Below are 22,588 nucleotides of genomic sequence, written 5' to 3' on the forward strand. Positions count from 1 at the left end.
TTACGCTTACGCTACGATGAATCTTTATCGGAGAAACTGATCTTGCGTAAAATTTTCCATAAGAGAACTAGAAATTATTTAAGCGTTAATAATTCTATATTTGAAATAACATGTCGTTGTTACGAAAATTAATAATATAAATAATATACAAGTATTGTAAAAGGATCAGCATTCTCTTTTAATCTCTCAAAAAAAACGATTTGCATTGGTTCAAAGCCTATAGTATTTCGAATATCAAAATTCTATTGACGGAATGTTTTTAAATTGTTTCACGATTTTCAAGAAAATTGATGATTCAGAAATATGGAATAAAGTTCTTTTCTAAATTGAACAGGTACGACTAGTATATCCACTGGGAAATAAAAGTTTCTTTCTCTGTTACTTCATATACTCGAGCGTACAATACAAACAATAAATTTTTGATAAATTACGTCTGTATACTGTAACATTGTAGTGAACTTTGTACAATTTGAATCGCTTGAGAGAAAATAATATTGATTAGCGTCGAAAATAAAATAAAGAGAAAGAAAGAGTTTTTCAATAGTAGAAAATCTAATCAATCGAAAACAAGTAATTTCGATAATAACAGAATACAACTCTAATAAGATCGCAAGATATTAACAGTATTGATCGATAGATAATATACTATAAATCGTTTGTATTTGAAATAAGATCGAATTTACAAATCATACTAATTGTAAGTGATCGAAATTTTCTTCGAGAAAATCTGGAGATTGGATAGAAAGAAAAAGGAAACGAAAAGAAAGGAAAGGAATGAGGGCTAAGGGAGAAAGACGATGAGTTCAAAGAGATGCTAACCTCGAACTTTCTCGATTAAAAGTTAATTGCCTTTCAGTTAAGACCATGGAATTTCAATCAATGAATGAAAACGGCTCTTTCGATTTTAAGTTTGAACTACTGCCTGTGTCAATTAACCGCATCAACATTTACTTTCTGTCAGATCGAATTCTTTCGATGATGCTTACTGGAATTTTTCTGTCTTTCAACTTTCTTATCTAACTTCACCTTTGTTCTTGGTTTTCATTAGTTAATTAATAATTTTCGTAAGAATCGGCAGAAATAATCCAAAGCATAATCCAATAACTTATTAAATGATTATTTGATAAAATAATATAATACCTAAATATAGGTATCCCGCTTTGCGGAAGATATGTTATAGTCGTTTAAAAAAATTCCCTATTTTATAAGAATATATATATATATATAATTCTTTGTCAAAGAGAACCCTTTGAATAAATCAAAGACCACCGGTAGCGTGAGCAACGAGTTTCCTGGCAAAGGACGCTCTGGACGCCTACGCGCTTTTATCTCTGGTGCTCGTTCATTTGCAATATAACATAAAGCTTAAGGAAGAGAAAGATAGGGAACAATGGAAGACAAAGAATGAGAGAGAAAGGAGAGAGAGAGAGGGAATAATCACCGTAGCGATTAATAAAATTTCATTTGCAAATTCGTTCATCAGAATATAATCGATATTCTGCATATTTTTTCAGTTTAACGTACTGGTAAAATTGATTTGCTTTACAGATAATAAAACTACAATGTAAAAAATGGAAAATCTTAATGAAGCAGAAGTTTCAAAGTTGTTTGTAAAAAAGGATGAAATACTTCAATGTCGAGATATGTAAAAATTGAGTTAGAATATCTTAAGAGGAATGAAGTTTATCAAGAATTTCATAATTCATTCTAAATTAAGTTAAAATTTCATGAAAAAAAGTAGAATTACCGTCGCCTTATTTCGAACACTTTGAATCTTGCATCAAACCGAAGGGAATAAAGTTTAATTTTCCTCATAACGCGGAGAGTGTGTGTCGCGCAGCAAGATACCGAAGTTGAAAGTGAACTCGAAGCAGGAAATCCCCGAACGAATTAAAAGGAGCCACAGAAAAGTTTCTCATAGATCGTACGTACGCAAGCTTATATGTGTCCCATTGGTGATCAGGAAAGACGTTGAAGACAACACGGAAGAAAAGAAAAACGTTTCGAGGATAGAAGAAATAAGGGCTTGTTAATTGAAAGATCTCATTATTTCTATATTGAAAGAATTAAAAATTTAATTATGATAATTGAAACAAACATCATTTGATTCTGCATTGTCGTTAAAGTGAAAATTCCAAATTCGGAGTCGTTGCAACATCGTTGGCTAGAATTGATAAGTAAAAGTTTGAAATATATTAACATAGACGAAAAAGAACGAGGAAGTTGTTTCATGAAGCAACAATCTCCACGTGATAAGACCATGGAACTCGATATTACTTTTGTTATAATTTATATTCTATCTTATGTGCTATGCATTCTTCTGAAATAAACATTACCTTTAAGTACATTTGATATAAGTAAAAATAAAAAATATAAAGTTTGTACAATATTAAAAAATACTTTTCAAGTATATAATCTATCTTCGTAAAAGTATTAATAATTTGCATACGTTATTTGATTAATTTTATTACAATAGATGCGCTACTATTTTTACTACATACAAAAGTTTCTGTCAGACAAGATAACACTTCACTGTATGATAAACACGGAAGGATAACATAAGACTGATGGAAAGGAAAACTCAGTCCCATGTTGAAGGAACTCCCACTATACGTCATTTATGGCTGCAGGTGTACGTGGTTCGGATTTGAAATACTCGCAAGAAACATCTCCGTTCCTGTCAGTTGCATCGGCCTTTAGAATCTTGAACGCGTATTTGCGAAGATGAGTAAGTGAAATTCGTTCCTATACTTGTCTCCGTAACAATCATCACTATCAACACCACAACTTCGTTTCTATATCTACTTTACGGTTACATTTCATTTCATATGTTTAACGCAGTTAGAGATCGGAAATGAACGGAAGACAATTATAACGTGCGGAATAATTTAATGGAAAAGAAGCCTGTGAAAAATACGAAAATACTTCCTGAATTTTAAATAAAGTGTACATGAACACAGTCGTATACAAAATAACTTCCTCGGATAACTAGTTTTCGCAGTTTTAATAGGAAATCCACTCTTGATAGGTAAATATTACTAAGAAATACATCCTTCTATTTTTAACAGAAATCTAAGAAAGATGATGATAGTATTTACTATGAGAAATGCATGTTTTGCGAGAGATAAAAAATAAAAAGAAGCGAGAAAGAGAGAGAATAAAACGGTCTCATAGTTTCTTAGCGAGACACGTGCATTTTAAAAGAGACAAAATAAGGTGAGGAATGATTAAATAGATTAAATGATTAAAATTATGCAAGGAATGCCTTACTAATTTTCTAATTTATCCGCTTTGTTAAACGAACAACTTAAAATAAACGGCAAATTGTAGCTGTTCTGATCTCGAGGTATCTTATCTTTATTAAACAACAGTTCAAATTAATTCCTCACGATTTCTAATTACGTATACATAACAATTATACAATATAACAATAAAATATCTGTTAAAATGAAATGTCAACGTCGTGCTATAAGTCATAAAAACTTAGGATATCTGTAGGATAGAATGGCCAAGCGGATAATACATTTTTTCATGTGAAATATAGGGATTTCCTGCACAATAGCGAAACGTCGTAGGAAACGTTAAACGCAGCGGAGCGCGACACCAACGACGAATGTCTATTCCCTGACATTCTTGACAAAGGGAGAGAGAGAGAGAGACGAAGGAAGAGAAAGGGGTGAAAGAAAAGACGGGGGGGGGCACGGGGGAATGGATAGAGAGTGAGAAGAAGATAAGGGTAGAAGGAAAGTGGAAACGTTGTGTGTGAATCGAAGAAACGAGTGAAAAGAAATGGAGGGTGGTTTAAGTAGAATTCTTACGTCGATCGGATTCCACTTGAGGTGGCAAAGAGAAAAGGTCGGAAAAGGATCGAGTGTACGGCAGTGGCGTGAGAGAGGGTAAAAAAAGTTGAAGAAAAGGAGATAGAAAGAGAGATAAAGAGATGATGAGTCGAGATGAAGGAACCAAAGGGTAGCTCATGAAGAGTATACAGCTTTGCTAGAAACGAGAGCAAACAAATCGATGTGCGAGTGCATTTCTTGATTTCATCTCCCGTTCTTTTCATTGATGCCAGGACCACATGCCGACGTTAGCTACTTAATGTCTTCTCTACGTTTCTCACTCATACGCACACTCTCTGTTTTCTGGTGAACTTCAAAGAGCTTTAAGACGCGTCTCTGCGACATGAGTCCTCGACGTATTTGCGGACTCGCTTATGCGGAAATAGGAGTGTGAGACGATGTGGGGAAGGTTTAAGCGAGCCAGGAATAGACGACGAGGAAGACGTGTGTACATGTATGCATGCTGTTGCTCGTTGAAATTGTCGTGCTAGACGCATCCTCTTCCGTTCCATCTAGCGTGAACGTCGAGGAAACCGAAGAGTTCAATAACACGATTTGCGTGACACGAACGTACTAAAGCTTTAATAGTAGAAGATTGGCACCTTCAAACGATGATACAACTTCGCAAGAACTTTTTTCTTCTAAACTTCGATATTTTCTTACTTTGAATACTTATTTTTTTACTTTGAAAAATATCGAAGTTTAACGGTATAAAAGGAGGATTCAATGGATATAAGATTATGAAAAGAGATTAATAATTTCGACTACAGTGATCAATAATTATTTATAGATATGATATACGTAGATAACAATGATATAAGGCATACAATTTGAAAGTTCATTAAGCTTATTTCTTCTGAATGATCAATAGGTATACGAACGCTGAACAATGATCCAGGTAGTTCGGTGATAGCTTTTTGTTCCGTATCCGCTCATTCTCTATAGTCGATATTAGTTTTTGGATGCTTCTGAATATGACACTTACTTTATGAGCTAGACTTCTCTGATTCTACTCGTTTGAATTCAGTAGATGAGGTTCCTTTAATATTCGAGCGTCTGTTAGTCGTCTAATCTGAACGATGATCCAAGCAGAAAGATGAAGATTGGAGAAGATCGTCGTCTCTACGTAGTCTTCCTTACTATCTCATCCGTCTTATGATAATAACGCCATTCCTTGAATATTAAATAACTGGAGTAATTAATTATCGGCATCTTCGTCGTTGTTACCAACACTCTGTCATACATGCATGCATGTTATAATAGATTTTTATCACATTCTAAAATAATTCCTATAAATATTACAAGTCGGAATAAAAAAGATCTTTGATCGAATTTATTGATCTTTATAATCGAAGTTTTCTACGATAAACAACGTATCCATTTGGGTTGCAAGTTTTTTAACAATTCTATTCTCTCCTATTGTTCGTTGATCGCTCGAGCGTGAAAACCTATCGATGCAAAAAGTTTCATTACAACATATATCCCAGTGGAAATAAATTCGAGAAAACCGTTTGGAGAGTTAACATCCGTTATATGGAACGGTCTTTTAAATTCGATAGTGACGTACTATCCTATTCACTATCGAAATATACATCTATAGATATTATTTTTTGTTTATCAATCAAATCGAATTGTTATTCGTAATGAAACAGTTAGCGAAACGAAATTAAATTAATAATTAAATTTACACGATATATAAATATTCTGATTTAAATCAATGAGTAATTGTATTAAGTAATAAATTCCATTTTATTGTATTATAAAAATAATAAATGTACATATGTGTATATAAAATCATGAAATTTTAATGAACGATTTAACAGCTACAGGAAGTTACGATGAGTGAGTTTGAACTTGATGATTAGAATGTGTCGCGATTTGCTCTGACAACGACGGGGGCGACGAAAAGAAAAGAGAAAAATATTTGAATTCGTGAAATTAACGCGAACATTGTCGAAGTTCAAACGGAAACGGACATTAAGGAATCAGGACGGATGGCGAGGTCAGAGGGAAAGAGAAAGACAAGAAGAATAATAAAATACGAAGAGGGTAAGAGAAAAAGGAAGAAAGGCAAACCTAGTGAGACTACTCCGTGGTACTAAATACATTCTCGCAATTATTCTCTGGCAGTTGGCGGAAGAGACAAGGAAGAACCGAAGGAAGGAAGGGACAGTGGTGCGAGAAGAGGGTGCGGGTTAAGGTTACAGAAAAAGATAGAAAGAGAAGAAGAAAAGAGACGGAATAGCAGGAAGTAAAAGGGCTGAGAATTGGGAAAGAGCGTCCGTTTCTCTCTCTATTTCTACATTTCTCTTTTTTCTCTATCTTTCTTCCTCTCGTTTTTCTCCCTTGGATAGCCGTTGGTGGTAGTGACGTCAGAGAGCGGAGGGAGAGAAAGAGAGAGAAAGGGAATGGATGGTAGGATGCTGAGAAGAGAAGACGGGGCCGAGAGTGGCAGTAAAACTTTCGGCGAGCACTTTTGTTAATTAAATGCCGTTGTTCGGTTCAGCTTGGTTCTTTTAATCGAGTTATCGTTTAAACAGCGCTCATTCGACAAAGGGGTCTTCTTGAATGAGCTGAAGACCAGCTACTGCGCAAACATATCAACTCGCCACGTCGCGCCGTCTTTCCATAATTACAGCCAATTCCCATGCCTGTCTATTGTTTCATCCTGCATCGGGGGAAACGTATAGCCTAAAAAGAAATGGAAAAGAAAATTCTCCTCGAGCAGTACGATTTATCGATCTCACTACGTTCGTTGTTTGAATAACCTCGTAAAAAGAATAGAACGAATTCTACAAGTCATAATATGGTTCAATGAATTTTTTCGTCTTAAAACGAGAAATTTATTTTTCTAAACGTACAAATTACGTCCTCGAGTTGTAAGATCGATAAAAATGTTCTCCGTTGTAATAATATACCATAGATATGTCTTGATCTCAATTATAACACTATTTAAGTTTCGTTTCTCTTTTTTCTTTTCTTTCCATTTGCTCCAAACTTTTTCGTCGATAATGTATATTTGACTTGTTTTTCGCCATTTCAAATATTGTTCTGTTTTGCCCTTTGACAGTTGACCGTGTAAACGCGGTGCGAAGGATAAAGATAAAATGGACAAATGATTAGAAAAAACTGTGGAAGCGGAGATGAAAAACGAGGGACGATGTTTTACGGAATATATCGAATTCCGCTTAAGTTCTCGCGCGTACCGTCAAGATCGATTGGTTTTACGTAGTAGAATAAACAATAGGATCGATTATTATTCGAGCTTAAATTCGAGAAAATACCTCCAACACCTTTAATTATTTATATTCCTCCATGTTGTGTTATTTTTCTTGACTATCTCTCACGTTTCTGAAAACAATTTCCTGTTTTTCTAATATGAGTTGAAAACTCACTAAACCTTGAAATAGTTAGCCAGATGTTACATGGCATAGTATCATAAGGCCATTCCCGGGCGATTACTCTTTTTGAAGACCGTGCCAGTGGCTCTTGAGAGGTGCATTAAAAGCTTTCACCTCTTCTACCTTCATCCCTTTCTTGTGGCTGCTTGTTAGTTCTTTCTATCTTCTTCTGTTTTCCTCGTTCTACCATCTGCCCTCTCCCCTTTTACTAACATCGCCGCCAGCATCCCTCCCCGCTTCTTCTTATTCTTCTTCTTCTTCCTCGTCACCTCTTTTTCGCGAACGATAATGCCGTACAATCTCGGTCGACTTTCTCAAGCTTCGAGCGTCGAGGAAAATATGATAATCCTTGTGTTGCGCATCAACCCCTCTTCTTTATTTTCTCTCCCTCTCTCTTTCTCTTTCTCTTTCTTTCTTTCTTTCTTTCTTTCTTTCTCTCTCTCTCAGCTTCTTTTTTCACGAATAAATCTCGTCGTTCAACAAGGATTTTACGAGCACGAGGTCCGGTGGATGCTCCGTGAACACAACTTTTTCTCTGTCACTTTCGATGGAAAAAAATACGGCTTCCCTGTATCATTCGTTCAAGCGAAGAGCCCTTATCTAGTTCTGTCTCTCTCTTTTTTTCTATCTTTTTATCTTCGTTTCTTCGTTGCTCGTTCGCTCGAGCGCAACGAAGAAGTTTGTAGCATGTTCCGCTTTGAGACAGAGACAGAGACAGAGATCAGTGGTTCGGCGTTGTTTTACCGTTGTCCCCGAGATTGTGCGAGATAAAAACGCGACTATTTCGACGGTAAAAATGATTGTAAAAGTTGGCGGACGCTAGACGTATGTCAAGCAACCGAGCGAATGATCAATTCAATCTTCTTACCGCGATCTAAACTTTAGAGTAGAGATTGTAAAGTTTTTTTTTTTTTCGGAAAACTTAAGTAAACTTCATACAGTTGATTTTTGCAATTTTTCTTAGATTTTTCTTTATCAAGTTGATTTCTAAATCCTTTTGTACTTTAGAAGAGAGAGTGCGTTTACCGATGTAATAATGTTATTTAAGAAAAATTTTCAAAAATTAAGGATAATAAAGAAACCTAAAAAAAGTGCAGGGAATTTAAATCTTCTCGATATAAGAGATAGGAGAAACAGCCAAGAGAAAAGTGTTCAAATAGTCGGGTATGCATTGTTTCCCAAATTATTATCTTGTTTTCTTGTCGTTAGAACGTGTCACGTGCATTTCTAAAAGTCAGGCTGGAAAAATCGTAGAAAATTGTAGAAAACACTTTAGTGTGTTTTTTTTTGCTTCGAATTTATTCCCGTCTGTTTCTTTGATTTTTATTTTTCCCTTACTCGTTCGCAAACTATGATGAGCGGAGTTTGAGGCAGATGTGCGAGTCGAGATCACGAAGTGGTTTCGTGTCTCCTAGTCCCACTCGCGTACTTGCTTGCTTGCTCGCTTACTCGGTAGCTTCATAGTTCGCCTACAACTCGACGCAAAATCCATTTCCGTTTAACCAGCAAACTTTTAACAAGCCGTATTCGAAATATGCGTGTTTCGTGCTAAAGTTGCGGCCGTTGTACATAGTGAGCTTTTCTATGTGCTGGTATAAAAGAGTTAGCAATGAGAGTAGAGTAGAGCTTTGTAATTACAAAAAACGCGGATTCATGCGATTTCAAAATGTCGAAAGAATACTTGCATAGAAAGAAAAACGAATGTGTGTATTTGTTGTAAATATTCGCACCTATCAAAATGATCGTCCATTTATTCTTTCGTTCATATTAACTACATCGTATATTTTACTTTCACAGGGATGCATTGTCGAACGTATATTCGAATAATATACTAGTATATAGATTCTATAAGTTGTATGATGATATTGCATAAGCGTCTTCAGATGTCGACGTACTAAGATGAAAGAAACTACGTTTTCGAATTATCGTAAAATGCTTTTACCGGTTCGACAGTTTAAACGTTTAATGTCACGCGCACCTTTATTGTGTCTAGCAAAGCGGAAAGTATCCAACGTTGACGATCTCCCGTGGGATAAAACCAATATCCCGTCGTCAAAACTGGGTCAGAACTAACACCTTGAAAGCATTTAAACTTAGTCGTTGAGAGAGATAGAGAGAAGGAGAAAGAGAGAACGTCTCTTGGGTTTCCCATGCATATTGTCTAGTCTATATAGAATGCATATTCCACGTTGGAATGGCGGAAACTTTGACTGCGACAGATACAGGATATTCCAGACGGCGGACTAGTACGATCCTTCCAACTGATTGTAAACTAATATCCCGTTAAACTTCGTGTAAAATCAGATAACGGAATAAACACGAAATACAGTCATTAAACATTATCCTCCAAGCAGATCTACATATTTTGTATAGGTCCGCGCGTAACTTGTCGAACGATTTACGGAATTTCGATATGGAGATTTCGCGACAACGATAACAACGAGTCCGGTCTAGAGAGAGAAAGAGAGAGAGAAAGAGAGTAGCTTGAAAACGTGACGCAAAACTCATTTCCGTGGGAAATCATATTATATGTATATCGAACAGGAGAGTGCGATACGATCCTTTTTTTCTTTTTACATGTACAGTCATTTTTTCTAGCGTTATTCTGCGACATATAAAAATGCTAATATCTCTATCAAGACATTAAATATCTTTCGATTTTATCGTCCTGAATACTTATTCTTCTTTACATTTTTATACAGGTATAAAAGGCTATCAACATTTATATTTGATTTATTGACAATGTAATATTCTCATGCCTTATTATCGTTACGAAAATTTCACGTTCCTTAACAATAGAATAAAATGCCTAAATATTATTAATTATAGATGCAATTGTTTCGTTCTACTATTTGTTAAATATCTGTATTCATAAAGTCAATGAGTACATTTAGAAGGCAGAGAATTTCTTCGTAAAGTTGGAAAGGAGAGACGACCAGAGGCCGAGGAGAATAGGAGGAGAGAAAGAGAGAGAGAGAGAGAGAGAGAGAGAGAGAGAAACAGCAAGATTTGCTTTTCATTGCGAATTCGAGTGTGTTACGCTTCGTGAAAATAAAGGGAGAACAGTAATTAAATGTGAATTATTTAGAGTACGTTTTTGTGCAGAGTCAGCTGCAGATACCAAATATCCGTGAGCGGTAGTGCCAAAAAGGACGACGGTCCGTTTCGCCGCGGGCAAATTTCTATATGTGTGACTACGAAAGGATTAGAAATGAATTGTGAATCCATCTTATTCAGCTAATAATAGGGAATGAATAAAGAGAAAAGATTTCACGAACTAAAGTAACAATATCCAAGAAGGGAAATTAAAGTAACTAAAATACTTGAATAAAATTGCTCTTCAATTAACTTCTGTTTTCTTTTTAATTTTAATTTTCATTCGTTATCTGAAATTAATTTCACAAGTTTCTTGTATTTTGGTAAAAATACACGGTTTGTAATGAACGAAGACGACGGAAGGTATTACAGTAGTTGCATGATAAAAATCGTGAAACTTCTACCGAGAAGGTCGAAAGCTCCGTTAATTACCTTCGAAAAATTTTCCACTTGAAGTCACTTTAGCGGGTGAAAGAGAACACAAGAGAAAATTTAGGGAAAAAGTTGTTGAGAAAAACGGTTGAATTGTAGTAATCGAAAACGGACGGTAGGTAGGTAGATAGGTAGGTAAGCAAATATAATATTTTCCACTCGAAACTTTCGATAGAAAAGTTAGGAAAATCATGAAAATCCCCAGTTCAATGCAAAATACGTTCAGAACGTTCGTTTAAGTATGATAATCGGTATTGCCAAAATTGAGAAAAAGAAATGAAGTAAAAAAAAAAAGAAGAAAAGAAAATAAAGAGAAAGAAATAATTGACTCTATTCTTCTGATATTTCAGTTCTTTCGTAGCCTCTTTATTTCTTCTTTTTCCTATTTCTTTTTTCCTTTTGCTTGAAGTCTTGCGTGTTCGGTCGTGGCCACCGTGGCTCGATATATCGGATGAAAAGCCACCAGTACACCTTCCTTCCTATTCTTTTCTTCTCCCCCTTTTTTTTCGACCACGAAAACCACGAAGCCCCTTGTCGTCGTCCACATCCTACTTCGAAAAGGAGTATCTCGTCCTTCCGTTTAACCCTTTTCCCTGTTCAAGACTTTTTTTTGTTCATTTCGTTGAGTCGGGTGTATTCCATCTCCTTTACTGTTTCTTTTTTCTTGTTTCTGTCACCCTTGTCGATAAAGAAACCACGTACCAAGTTCAATAGTATGCGACGCGTTCTTGGTAATTACGGATTTGGATCGAGAACGGTCGACTTGAATGTAATGGCTCTTTTATCGGCGGGTTTTAATTGCTGGGAAGCTTGCTTCCTAGAGACTGTTAATATTGGTCGAGCTTGCGGACGATCGATAGTTCGGTCTTTCGATTGAATCGAACCTACGAACTATTTTATTCTCTATTAAGGGGTATAATTTGTTACGGTATTAGATACTAGACATAAATAAGATGCATATAAATATCAAACTATTGGGAAAAAAAAATGAAGGTTCTTAAGGATAGATGAAATCGTATAAAATCTCATCTTTCACGTTTAATCCGAAACTCTTCTTCTTGACTCTCTACGTTTTATCTGCTACTTTGTCATAAATAAAAAGGTACGAAGGGTTGTCTCAACGTCTTGCCTTTTATAAAAGACGTGATTTACGAGCGACTGTTAACGTCCGCGTAAAGGGCGTTTTAATCCATACGTGACGTTGCGCGCAATAAAGGCGTCAGCTGGAAATATTTGGTCTACATTGGTCGTTCCAAAATCTAGCTTACTATCGCAACCGCTGTTTCTTGATATCACTAGAACATATTGTCTTCGTATTAACGAATACGACGTCATCAATTGAAGACAAAATTCGTTCATTAGTGATGAGCGTTCTAATAACGATTGCATTTATTTAATTACTCTTTCTGATATAAGATACGTCGTTAGTAACTCATTCACAATGTATCATATAAACCTTCTAACGATCTATCGTCTAATTATTTCTTTCCATTCTAGATTCGTTAGCAATTTATCTTAATTTATTGTTCCTTGGTAGTCTATGTATTTCAGCGAGGCAAAAGATATTTTGAAATAATTTAGAGGTAGATATTTATCATATCTATATGTTCTTCCGCATAACCAAAAATACGCCCACGAAAAAGAATCGTTATATAGACCATGAAATAATTGAATAATGAAGGGGACATTTCTTAATACTCTTGTATATTCCATTCGCAATGGAAGTAAGCCATTTCACGTAATTTATTTCGCCTCATATTATTATCGACAAAAAGTAAGACACAAAGTCGTAAAGTTTCATCTTCTCGTTCTTGGGAATTTGATGAAAAGACGGTCTCTTTCTGATGGTAACTACGGAACGCCAACGCTTACAAGTTGAAAGTTTCTGGTTATTATTAGGAACATCATGTAAATATCTTTGAGCGTTTATGTACGCCTTTTTATTACCTCCAGTGGCCGCTTCTAGAATTTTCTTCCGCGCGAGTATCCAGGGAAAGTTTTGTAATCGGATGACGAACTTTTCAAAGGGAAAGAAGGCCGAACTTTTCATCTTAGCGGCTCTCTGTGTTTCAAACGTCGCTTCTACTTTTTCTCCCCTCCTCCTCCTACTCCTCCTACTCCTCTGCTTACTCTTCCTCCTTTTCCTTCATCTCCTCTCCCTCCTCATCATTGCCTATTCGTCTTCGAACCCCCAACCCATGTTCTTTTCCCTTCGTTCGGTTGCCTTTTGATAGTTTTTTGAAAGGTTACAAACTACTAAATATCGTGAAAATTCGTAAAAAAGTACTTTATGACGCGTCGTTTGTGCAAAAATAACTTACACAAGGTTGTCTCGCGTAAGTGAAAATTAAATTGTTTGATCATACTCTTTTGCGTAAAACGTAACGTACGTAAGGTAATTTACTAGTTGCTTTTAGCTACACTCAAAAACAACACAGTAATTTTCTTACTATTATATATTGCACTAAATATTATTTAAAAAGAAATATGTCACAAGAAAGAATAAAATATGTTTCGCGTGGATCAACGGTCAAATAATGTAAAAAAAAATGAAACAAAAAAATCACGAATAGAAAAATTTAATGAATTTAATATATCGTATATTTTTTTATTAATACTTTTTATTTTTTGTTCGATAGTATACACCGGGTAAGATTTATCTTAAAGTTGCTCATAAAAAGCTTAAATTTCTTCTATATTCTGGATAATAGAAGGTTGGTCCATCGATGCATAGTTCAGTCTATTCAGTTTCTAAAGAATCGGTTTCGAAGGCGTTATCGTCTTTTCTATAACAATGCATTGGGTTTATCGATCTACGAAGCGTCACGTTCACCTTCGTCTTGCGTCACTCTCGGAACTTATAGACCGAAAGAAACAGAATAAAAGAAAGAAGGTAGATAGTATGGACGAGGAGGAGGCTAAGAGAAAGTGTCGATGAAAGAAGAACGAACCTAGGAGCCTAGCTAATGAAAATCTTTGGAAAAATCGATTTCCATCTTGGGTTGTGTTGGTAGCGGTGGTGGTTAGCTTTCACCCTATAGCCCGTAAAACTGGAGAAGACGAAGGATTTTCTCGTAACCTCCGGCTCTAGCATTCGTACTACCATCGCGTTCTATCCAGGATCGTAAGCTTCGAAGAAGACACGAGAGGAATTCAATCTGGTCGATGTGACTAATGAACGAATAAAACGTTTCTCTCCTTGGCTTGCGTTTCATCTTCCTTTCTTCATTTTCTTTTTCATAGTTTCATGTTCTAGCCCAGGTAGCCAACTACTACTGTTCTTGAGAAAAGGAAGCTTTCATCGAGATCATCGAATTTCGAATCATCTTGAAACGATTTAACTGGATCGGTGCATCGATTAAAGATCCTCCTTGGGATCACTTGAAATATTGAAAATCTAACTTTAGTTCGTTTAGATGATTGATTTTTGTTTCCGTGATTGTTCGTTATTTCAAAAAAAAAGTACAACTATTTTTCCACCTCTATCCATAATTTTGACTATGCAATCAAAGCGTGCAGACAGTGCGTGTGGCATGTCAATTAAACAATTCCGAACTATTCGCATGCTTTGATTGCTTCAAAAATGTCACGGATTTTTTTCCTAGCGTAAACCGATTTCAAAATATTTCTCTATCAAAAAGACAATAGCCTGTAGGTTATCTACGATGTTTTCACTATAAATGCAATAATAAATATGAAAATATGATGAAAAACTAGAGGTAATTTCTGCCTCTTAAAATCGAGTCATTGTAAACAAAAAACAAGAACAAAATACGCATATATTATATTTTTCTGCGTTATCGAATCATGAAGTATCGTTAAAATTTGTTTTCTCAAAAACTCACCAATAAATAATGATACTTCATTTATAATCTTTTTACTCAAAATTGCAAAACTATCCGAAGATGTAAATTTTCTGCAAATCCATATCAAAACAATGCAATTCAAAATCAAAATGGACGTATGAATTTAAAACTGTAGGGACAAACAAATGTCTAAAGATATATATAATAAAGATGTAAACGTTTTAATTAATTAAATAATAGTTCTCAAATTCAGATAACTTCTTGAGAGACTACTATTTTCATATTCCCAAGACTATAATCATTAAGTCTCGAAACGTAGAATGCGATTTGATAGAGCTTTGCATCTCATTGGAAGCTTTTACCTTTGGGGGAAAAATGTTATGATTAATAGTGCGGCGTGGCTGTAGGGCATGGTGGTTTGAGTAGGTATATGCGTGTGCTTTGAAACAAAGCACGGCGCTTATTTTATGAGCGCAAAAAACTAAATCGTACGGCACTCGAAGTACCAACGTTCGGAGTAGACACCGGCATCGATAGAGATTGCGATTCGGCACGAGCTTGCAATGTTGCTAGAATCGATTTTTCTACGACCACCATTCTTTCGGTGTGTTTCTCCTCGAAGCTCGTGCATCATTTTTAATGACCGACAATATAAAGTTCGACGTGTTTCGTGTGACCCTGCCACCGTATGTTGAAACAAAGTACGAGAATAAAAGAAAGAAGAAAAAAAATAGAGGAAAAGAAAGTGGCATCGTAGAAGCTTGAAAAAGTTCTCAACCAAAATAGGTATATTCCAAAAGAAAGTTTCAAGTTGGTCGACTTTATTCTGGTTACCATACAACCCTTGTACCATGAAAACAAAATTTAAGGATACTCGAAAGAAGGGATGACGATGTACGGAAGTAGAAAAGAATAAAAAATGAAAAAAGAAAAAAGAGAAATGGAGAGAAAGACGTATGGGAAACGGATTGCAGATAGAGAAAAAAATTGCAATGGATTCACACGATAAAAGTTGGCTGAATGTTCCTGATGTTGAGTGATAATTTTAATTTTTTTATATTTACGATTTTTCATGATGATTAATTTTACTTTTAGAAATATAAAAAAAAAATACACCGTTTGATGAGTTTTTCTTCGTAATTCAATTGGATCGTGATTTATATCAAAAAATTCCAATTTTTCAGATCTTTCGGACTGACTCTCCGTCGGTCGTATGGTTATTTTGAAATCCGATATTTGAAATAGCCATCGAATAAGCCATCGATGAGTCGCATATAAAAATGAGTTTGTAGCACGCAACATGATCTTTCTCTCCCTTTTCTCTGTCTCTCTCTCTTACTTTCTTTCCTTTTTTTTCGTCTCTTTGTTGTACGTGGTCGCTGTATGATTTATTGCTAACGCGTATAAGTTCTTCGTTATTTATGTACAATGACTACTACGTTTATTTCTCTCTATCTATCTATTTATCTATTTATCTATCTACTTTTTTCACACTTCCTTTCAACCTCTCTCCATATTTGACACTGCCTTTCTTTATCTTTCTCTATTTCAGTCGATTAATCTTTTCTCCTTTCATATTCTCTTTGTATTTCATCGTTTTTCCCACTCTCTCTCTCTCTCTCTCTCCCTCTAACTTTACTTTTCTTTCATTTAAATTCTTTCTACTCATATGCTTTCCTAAATTAACTCTAAATAGTATCAAAGCGTTTTTATTTGGCTGTCCACTATTTTTAAGTACACATCGTGTAATTTTCACATAAATATTCAACGAGCATGATTTATTTTTCTTTAACATTTTTCATTTTACGCGCATTATTTCGGAGCGTTTTACAATGTAAATATTCCATTTATATTGTTATTTTTGCCTTTTTTTTTTATATATATTAACATGAAAAATCCACTTGTCAGATGGGTATTATGATTATTATCTTTGCGTATTTTTTTAATTCCAATTATATACATATATATAATATATCTCGGTGGTAGTTTCCAAACGTAGGAAAAATAACAAAACGTAAAATAATCTTTTCTTTTACGAATGATCAACACGCGAACGGAATATTTAATAATTATTTTTTATGATATCGTTGGTCATCTTGTCGTCGGTTCATTTTCCCGAGACATTATTTTGAAAAAAGGATGGAAGGTAAAAAAAATTAATAACATGGAAGAAACGATTTGGTGGAAATGTTTTTAATCTTTGATTAAGCGAACGACAAACACGATGTTGTGCGTAATTATCTGCGAGTATTACGCGTAATCACGTGCGCTATCGAGCAATGATGGCGTGATCGATTCTCGCGTTTATTTCCTGTTTCGGTTCGCAGCTTTTCCCATGTTATTTAGATATAATAACGTTAATGCTCGGCTGGCTTCGATCGTTGCATTAAAATCAAGCAGGATTTCAAAGCCTACGTGAATTATTCAAATACCGCATAGATTTATTCAATTATTTCTCATTTATTTACCGATATAACAATCTATGACTAAAGAGCAATTAAGATACAAATAATTCTTATCAGATATTATATAATCTAGCTTATTGATGGGGTCATATTTTTTAAAGGTTATTATTTATCATAGACATTATCTATTCAATTTCATTGACGATTTAAATATTTGATCTTAAATTAAATATTTGTTTATCTCATATTTATCATAATTAAATTAAAATTTCTTTTGTTTTTGTATTAAATAGCTTCAACTGTTACTTAATATCTATTCTAAAATTTTATTGTTTCTTTTTTTTTATTTTTATCCAACAATCAATGCAGAAAATGTAGAAAGTAAAAAAAGGGGAGAGATTTTGGGGCAACGGCCCAAGTGTCTTTTGTTAGGGATTACAAAACGTTTCCTGCGGAACGGAATCCTCTTTCGGAAATTAACTTCTTCGTTGTCGCGGGCGCGTCTTATGCTTTTCCTCAAGCTTCTTTCGTCTAGATACCCTTCTATTTCTCTCTTTACTCCGTTCTAGGAAACCATTATCGTCGCGGTTAGATACTATCCTACCAGTCACACGGATTGCTCCTTCTTTTCTTTACGATGGAGGTTTTGGCAACAAGCTCGTCGTAAATTTGGCTGATAATTCTTCCACTGGTCGCGTTAACCTACATTACGTACAATTTATTATAGTTTATAACTTTAGCGTTTCTCCCTGAACCATCCCTACTTCCCTTCTTTTGCGGTCATCTCACAGTTTGTTAGTTTTGTCCTTGGCGACTCGATGGCTTGCCAAGAGAGAATTCGTGGTAAATTAAAAAACGTTTCGATCGCTCTGTGAAATCAGATATCGGCCATTTTTGGAAATAATTTATTTACAATTTTTCCTATGTTAATAAGGAACAAATCAGGATTCAAAATTACTGGAAGCTCTCGAACCGTCAAGCTGATTGATGATAAATGATTCATGATCTAAAGAATATAAAAAATATTTCATATATAAGATAAATGTACACATTGAAATCTAACTTATGGATTATCAAATATAGATTCGGAAACTTAGAATTCATCTTCCTTATATCTACGCAGACTCAGGATCTGAAAGACCAACAACTAGTATAGAACTTATAATCTAAACAGAACACATGATTGAACGAAACTTTGTCCACGGGATTTAGAATATGGTGGATCGGATAAAATCGATGACACGAACTAAGTCCGATCATCGCTCGTGTCAAGAATTATGCAAACATAAATCAGTATTTCAGAAACATTTAAATTACCCACTATCAATGCACGTTATTCGATTTTTTAATGTAAAATAATAAATTTGAAATGTAGAAGAAGAAGAAGAAGGAGAAGAAGAAGACAAAGCTGTTAAATGTGCATTATTCTACTAAGAGTTTGTTATTTCAGTAAGTTATCCTCTTTCATATGCAGTAATATACATATGCGTATCTATGTAGATTGTGTACGTAGTCACTTGGTATCTTAATTAGCAACAGAGGAAAAATATGGGAGGGGGAGGGTGGGGGGAGGGAAGGGAAAGTTGCTTGGCAAATAATTCTCAACTAGGAAGTTATATTTTATGCTAGAATACGCTCAGTAATGCACATGAACTCGTGTAAAGAGAGAAAGGGGAAGAAGTGGGGTGAAAGAGTTCGGGGTGAAGGAAGGAGGGACACCAAATCCACGATGGCGTAAATACGTATGCTCGAGATGCAAGTACACCGATACTGAACGCGTTGGCCGTATAGAATGTACGGTAAGTTTGGTTTGTTTGCCAAGATATCTGGGTTAATGAGAAGTTAGCTAAGCTATATAAAGTAGATGTATAGTCCTATTGCGTATTCTTCACGTAAGCATGCAGAATGAGCAACATCTTTTATCTCTCTTTCCCCTTCTCTGTTATATCTCATTTTCTTACGAAAAATTTAATATCTTAATTATTAAGTCTCGTCAAACGATAATGGAGAAATATTTCGCGTAATATACATGGAAAAATATACGAACTTTATAATAATACCGCAGTCCTCCTTTTTATGGGTGATATACAAAAAGAAGTACGTCGTCATCTTATTTTCAGGGTAGAAAGAAGAAAACTTAAGGGTGGATCTGGTTGGGATAACTCAATGTCAGGAACGTTCTTGTTCTCGTTCTTGTAATTCAGTTTTAGAGAGAAAGAAAGGAAGAGAGAGCAAGAGAAAGGGAAAGTAAAAGAGATGCAAATAAAAATTTCATGCCACGTCTCTCATTAGACCATCTTGATTATACTCTCTCTCTTTGAGTGCTTTCTTCCGTTCGTCGCGAATCGAGTTTTATTTTGACCAAGATTTGAAAACGAACTTGAAAGTCTAATCGAAGAATTTAATTTGTTTGATCATTCTTTTGTTTACTATGCATGATTTGATAAAAAAGAATCTTGCGTTTCTTTATTTTTAATTTAAAATAATAGATAATTCATTTTAAAAAAGTTTCATAGTTAACTGAAAAATGTAACCATTCTCTTTTCACGGACAACATTTTGTTGCACAGCGTAATACGAATAACCATTGAAAAACGAATGTCCACGTAGGAGGATTTTCAGCTTTATTGTACAAAAGCGGCTTATATATAATTCTTTACCAAAAGAAATAAATTGTCGTGAAAAACACAAAATCATAAAGTTATAGAAAATATTATATAAAGGTAAAGATAGTAGCCCCTATTTTTATAATTTTTGTTAAAATCTGATTTATTATTCAAACAGCTTTCCAATTTCTCTTAAAACGTAATAAAATTAATATGGGATGAAAGATTAAAGTAAAAGATGAATAATATTTTAATTGAATTTAATATGTATCATGTAAATAAGTCATTTTAAAAATTTCAATAAATATGGAAATAATATAATTCCGTAATAAGAATTAGAATTATTACGTTTCATCGTGGGGGTTCAATCTAAATCCTTTCAGTACGAGCGCCGGATATTGTTTAACATTGTTTTATTAACAATAAATTTAGTTTAGTTTTTTAAATGACTAGTAACTTTTGTTTTTTTTTGATTATGCTTACTATTAAAGACAATTATGCTTCATCTATTGGGTTGGCAACTAAGTGAGTATGGTTACTTTAATAGAAACCTACAAGTCCTAGAGGAACCTATCTTTCTCTCTCTTTTTTTTTATCTATCTATATATCTCTCTATATCTTTATAAATAAGTACTTACGAAGAAATAATTATTAAAATAAAAAATAAAAAATTTATAATTTTATAATTTTATAAATTTATAATTTTTATAATTTTACATATATAAAGAAATTATTAAAATAAATTTAAAATGTGCCAATTTAAGCCAGCGGCCGCTTCTCAGTAGATTTTTGTTAAAATAAACACCCTTGTTTATTTGAAAACCGAAAGATCAGCACATTTTAATATCAGTTAAGAATTTAAACAATATTTACTTTCTCGATGTTTTTCATTATTTGTTGATTTGTTTTCGTTTCGTTTTGTTTACCGAGAGAAACATCTCCTCCAGAATCTTTCTCACTTTCATTCCTACTTTTAAAGAGGAAGTCTTTTAAACTTTTAAAGGCCCCGGGGGCCTGTGTTTTCAATAGGTTTTCGTTAAAGGTAACCATTCTCACTTAGTTGCCAACCAAGAAATCCGCACTCACTTAGTTGCCAATCCAATAGTATAAATATGTCTCTCTACGTATTAAACACAGCTAGCAAATCAGGAAAAATTTAAATTAGTATTAGAAATTTTCTTATTACTGTACTACCAAAAGATTATTTCGGATTCTAACTCACACGTATAAGAAATTCTTCTAAATAAAATGCAGACATAAAACTTGTAGATATCATATATCCGTAATTGGATTTTGAAGTTCGAAGGAAAATTCGTCGACACGTAACTCATTAGTTTACCTTGGCACGAATCCCTTCTTTTTGCTTCCTTCTCCGTCTCCTTCTTTCTTTCTTAGATATCTATCTATCTATTACTCTTTCCATCTCAAAGAAGATTCTTTTCTTCAGAATCACAGAAGCCGTTCAAGCCATGTGCCAGAAGGCGTTCACCGGCGTCTCATTTTCGCGCTCGGAATCCTCGAGAATATGACAAATGGATCTCTATCTGTGGCCCCTCGAGAATTTTGATAGAGATTGGGGTAAGGAACAAGGGAAGGAAAAGAAGATGGAGCTTAGAAAAAGAAGAGAAGGGAGATCAGAAGAACGAAACGAAACGCTGAGATGTTCGAATTCGAAATCCCATTTGAATGCGATCCCTTTAATCCAGACTTGCAACGGATTACAGGGATAATTTTGGTGAATCGAGCCTAATCAGCTTTCGAATTTGAAGTGTGCGGGCTAAGTGCTTCCATGGTCCGTTTATTTCATGTCGATTGAAGAGACTAAGTACTCTCTAACAGATTTTAATATGGAACCCTTTCGTCATATCTCAAGATTCTAAGATATGATCGAGCTTTTCGTCGTCGTCTTGGTTGGCCGGTGAAGATATGAAAAGGATTATCGGTAACCTCGATAACAAGGCTAAGGAATCAGAGGGAAGAGATGGCTTTTCAATTAGAAGATTCCAGAACTTTCCATTGGACTTTTCACGAACTTCTTCGAAAGTTCTTCTCTTACTTAGGAACGAAAGAAATTATAATTCTTTCGTGGAAATCAGAATAAAAAGTAAAATTATACTCGTACGTAAGTATATACGTATTTAATTATTAAGAAAAAAAAACCAAAAAAACTGAAACATCGTTTTAAAAGTTAGTAAAAATTTGACTAAGATACAAATACTATTTTCTTTGTTTTCAGGTACAAAGTTATACGCGAATAAGAACATGCCGATGTCGGTATGTTTTCGAAAACAACCAACTCAATTTTGTGTTTCGGTTAAGCGTTGAATCCGTACGTTCACAGTGGACGAGCTGATCGAGATTAATCGCATTCCATCGGTCGAGAGGGACCTTCTCTGATTGACGACGACTATTAATACAGGTCGTCAGGTTGCACGTACGGGATAAATCGGGGATGCCCACCTCCTCGAACTACACGCGGAATCGAGCGTGACTACGCACGAACGCGCGATTCCTACCATTATCTATGCGTTATCGTCCGAACTCAACCCCCTCTCTCCCACTCTTTCCCTTTCTCTTTGAATTCTATATTGAGAAGAAATATATCTCAAATAATATTTAATAAATAGTACGATAAAGGATAAAATACACGAATAAAAGTTGAAATAAGAAATATTGACTGCATCATTTTAGTCAAAGTTCGTAGACAATGTAAATTAAAATATGTTAATATAAAATTTCTTCCAAATTCTAACAGTTAGAGATATTTTCAAGGTTTCAATAATTATTAAACGATTCAACCTATCTATATAAAAGATAAAACGAAGTAGGATCGATGATAGTTAAGGTTGCCTTTAACGAGGTATGATTTAATAAAAACTTCCTTCTACTTATTTCCATTGACAATTTGAAGATAAGTTTGGATTTTCACTAAAATTCACAATCAAGTGTAGGAAACTGAACCCTATCGATCTTTTCTAACATGATTAAGATTTGGATCTCAATG

The 22,588-nt window shown here is 34.6% G+C and overlaps 1 protein-coding gene across 1 annotated transcript in view; it reads left to right on the forward strand.

Moving 5' to 3' along the window:
• The window catches only part of LOC122524744 (arylalkylamine N-acetyltransferase 1-like), a 34,553-nt gene extending 13,349 nt beyond the window's left edge, over positions 1-21,204 (forward strand). The window contains exon 5 of the mRNA XM_043647161.1: positions 21,032-21,204. The gene's annotated coding sequence lies outside the window, so the exon portion shown is untranslated. The remainder of the gene's footprint in view (positions 1-21,031) is intronic.
• The last annotated feature ends 1,384 nt before the right edge of the window (positions 21,205-22,588 follow it).

This window comes from Polistes fuscatus, unplaced genomic scaffold, assembly GCF_010416935.1.
Source record: "Polistes fuscatus isolate 324 unplaced genomic scaffold, CU_Pfus_HIC Scaffold8, whole genome shotgun sequence".
NCBI classification, from domain to species: Eukaryota; Metazoa; Arthropoda; class Insecta; order Hymenoptera; family Vespidae; genus Polistes; species Polistes fuscatus.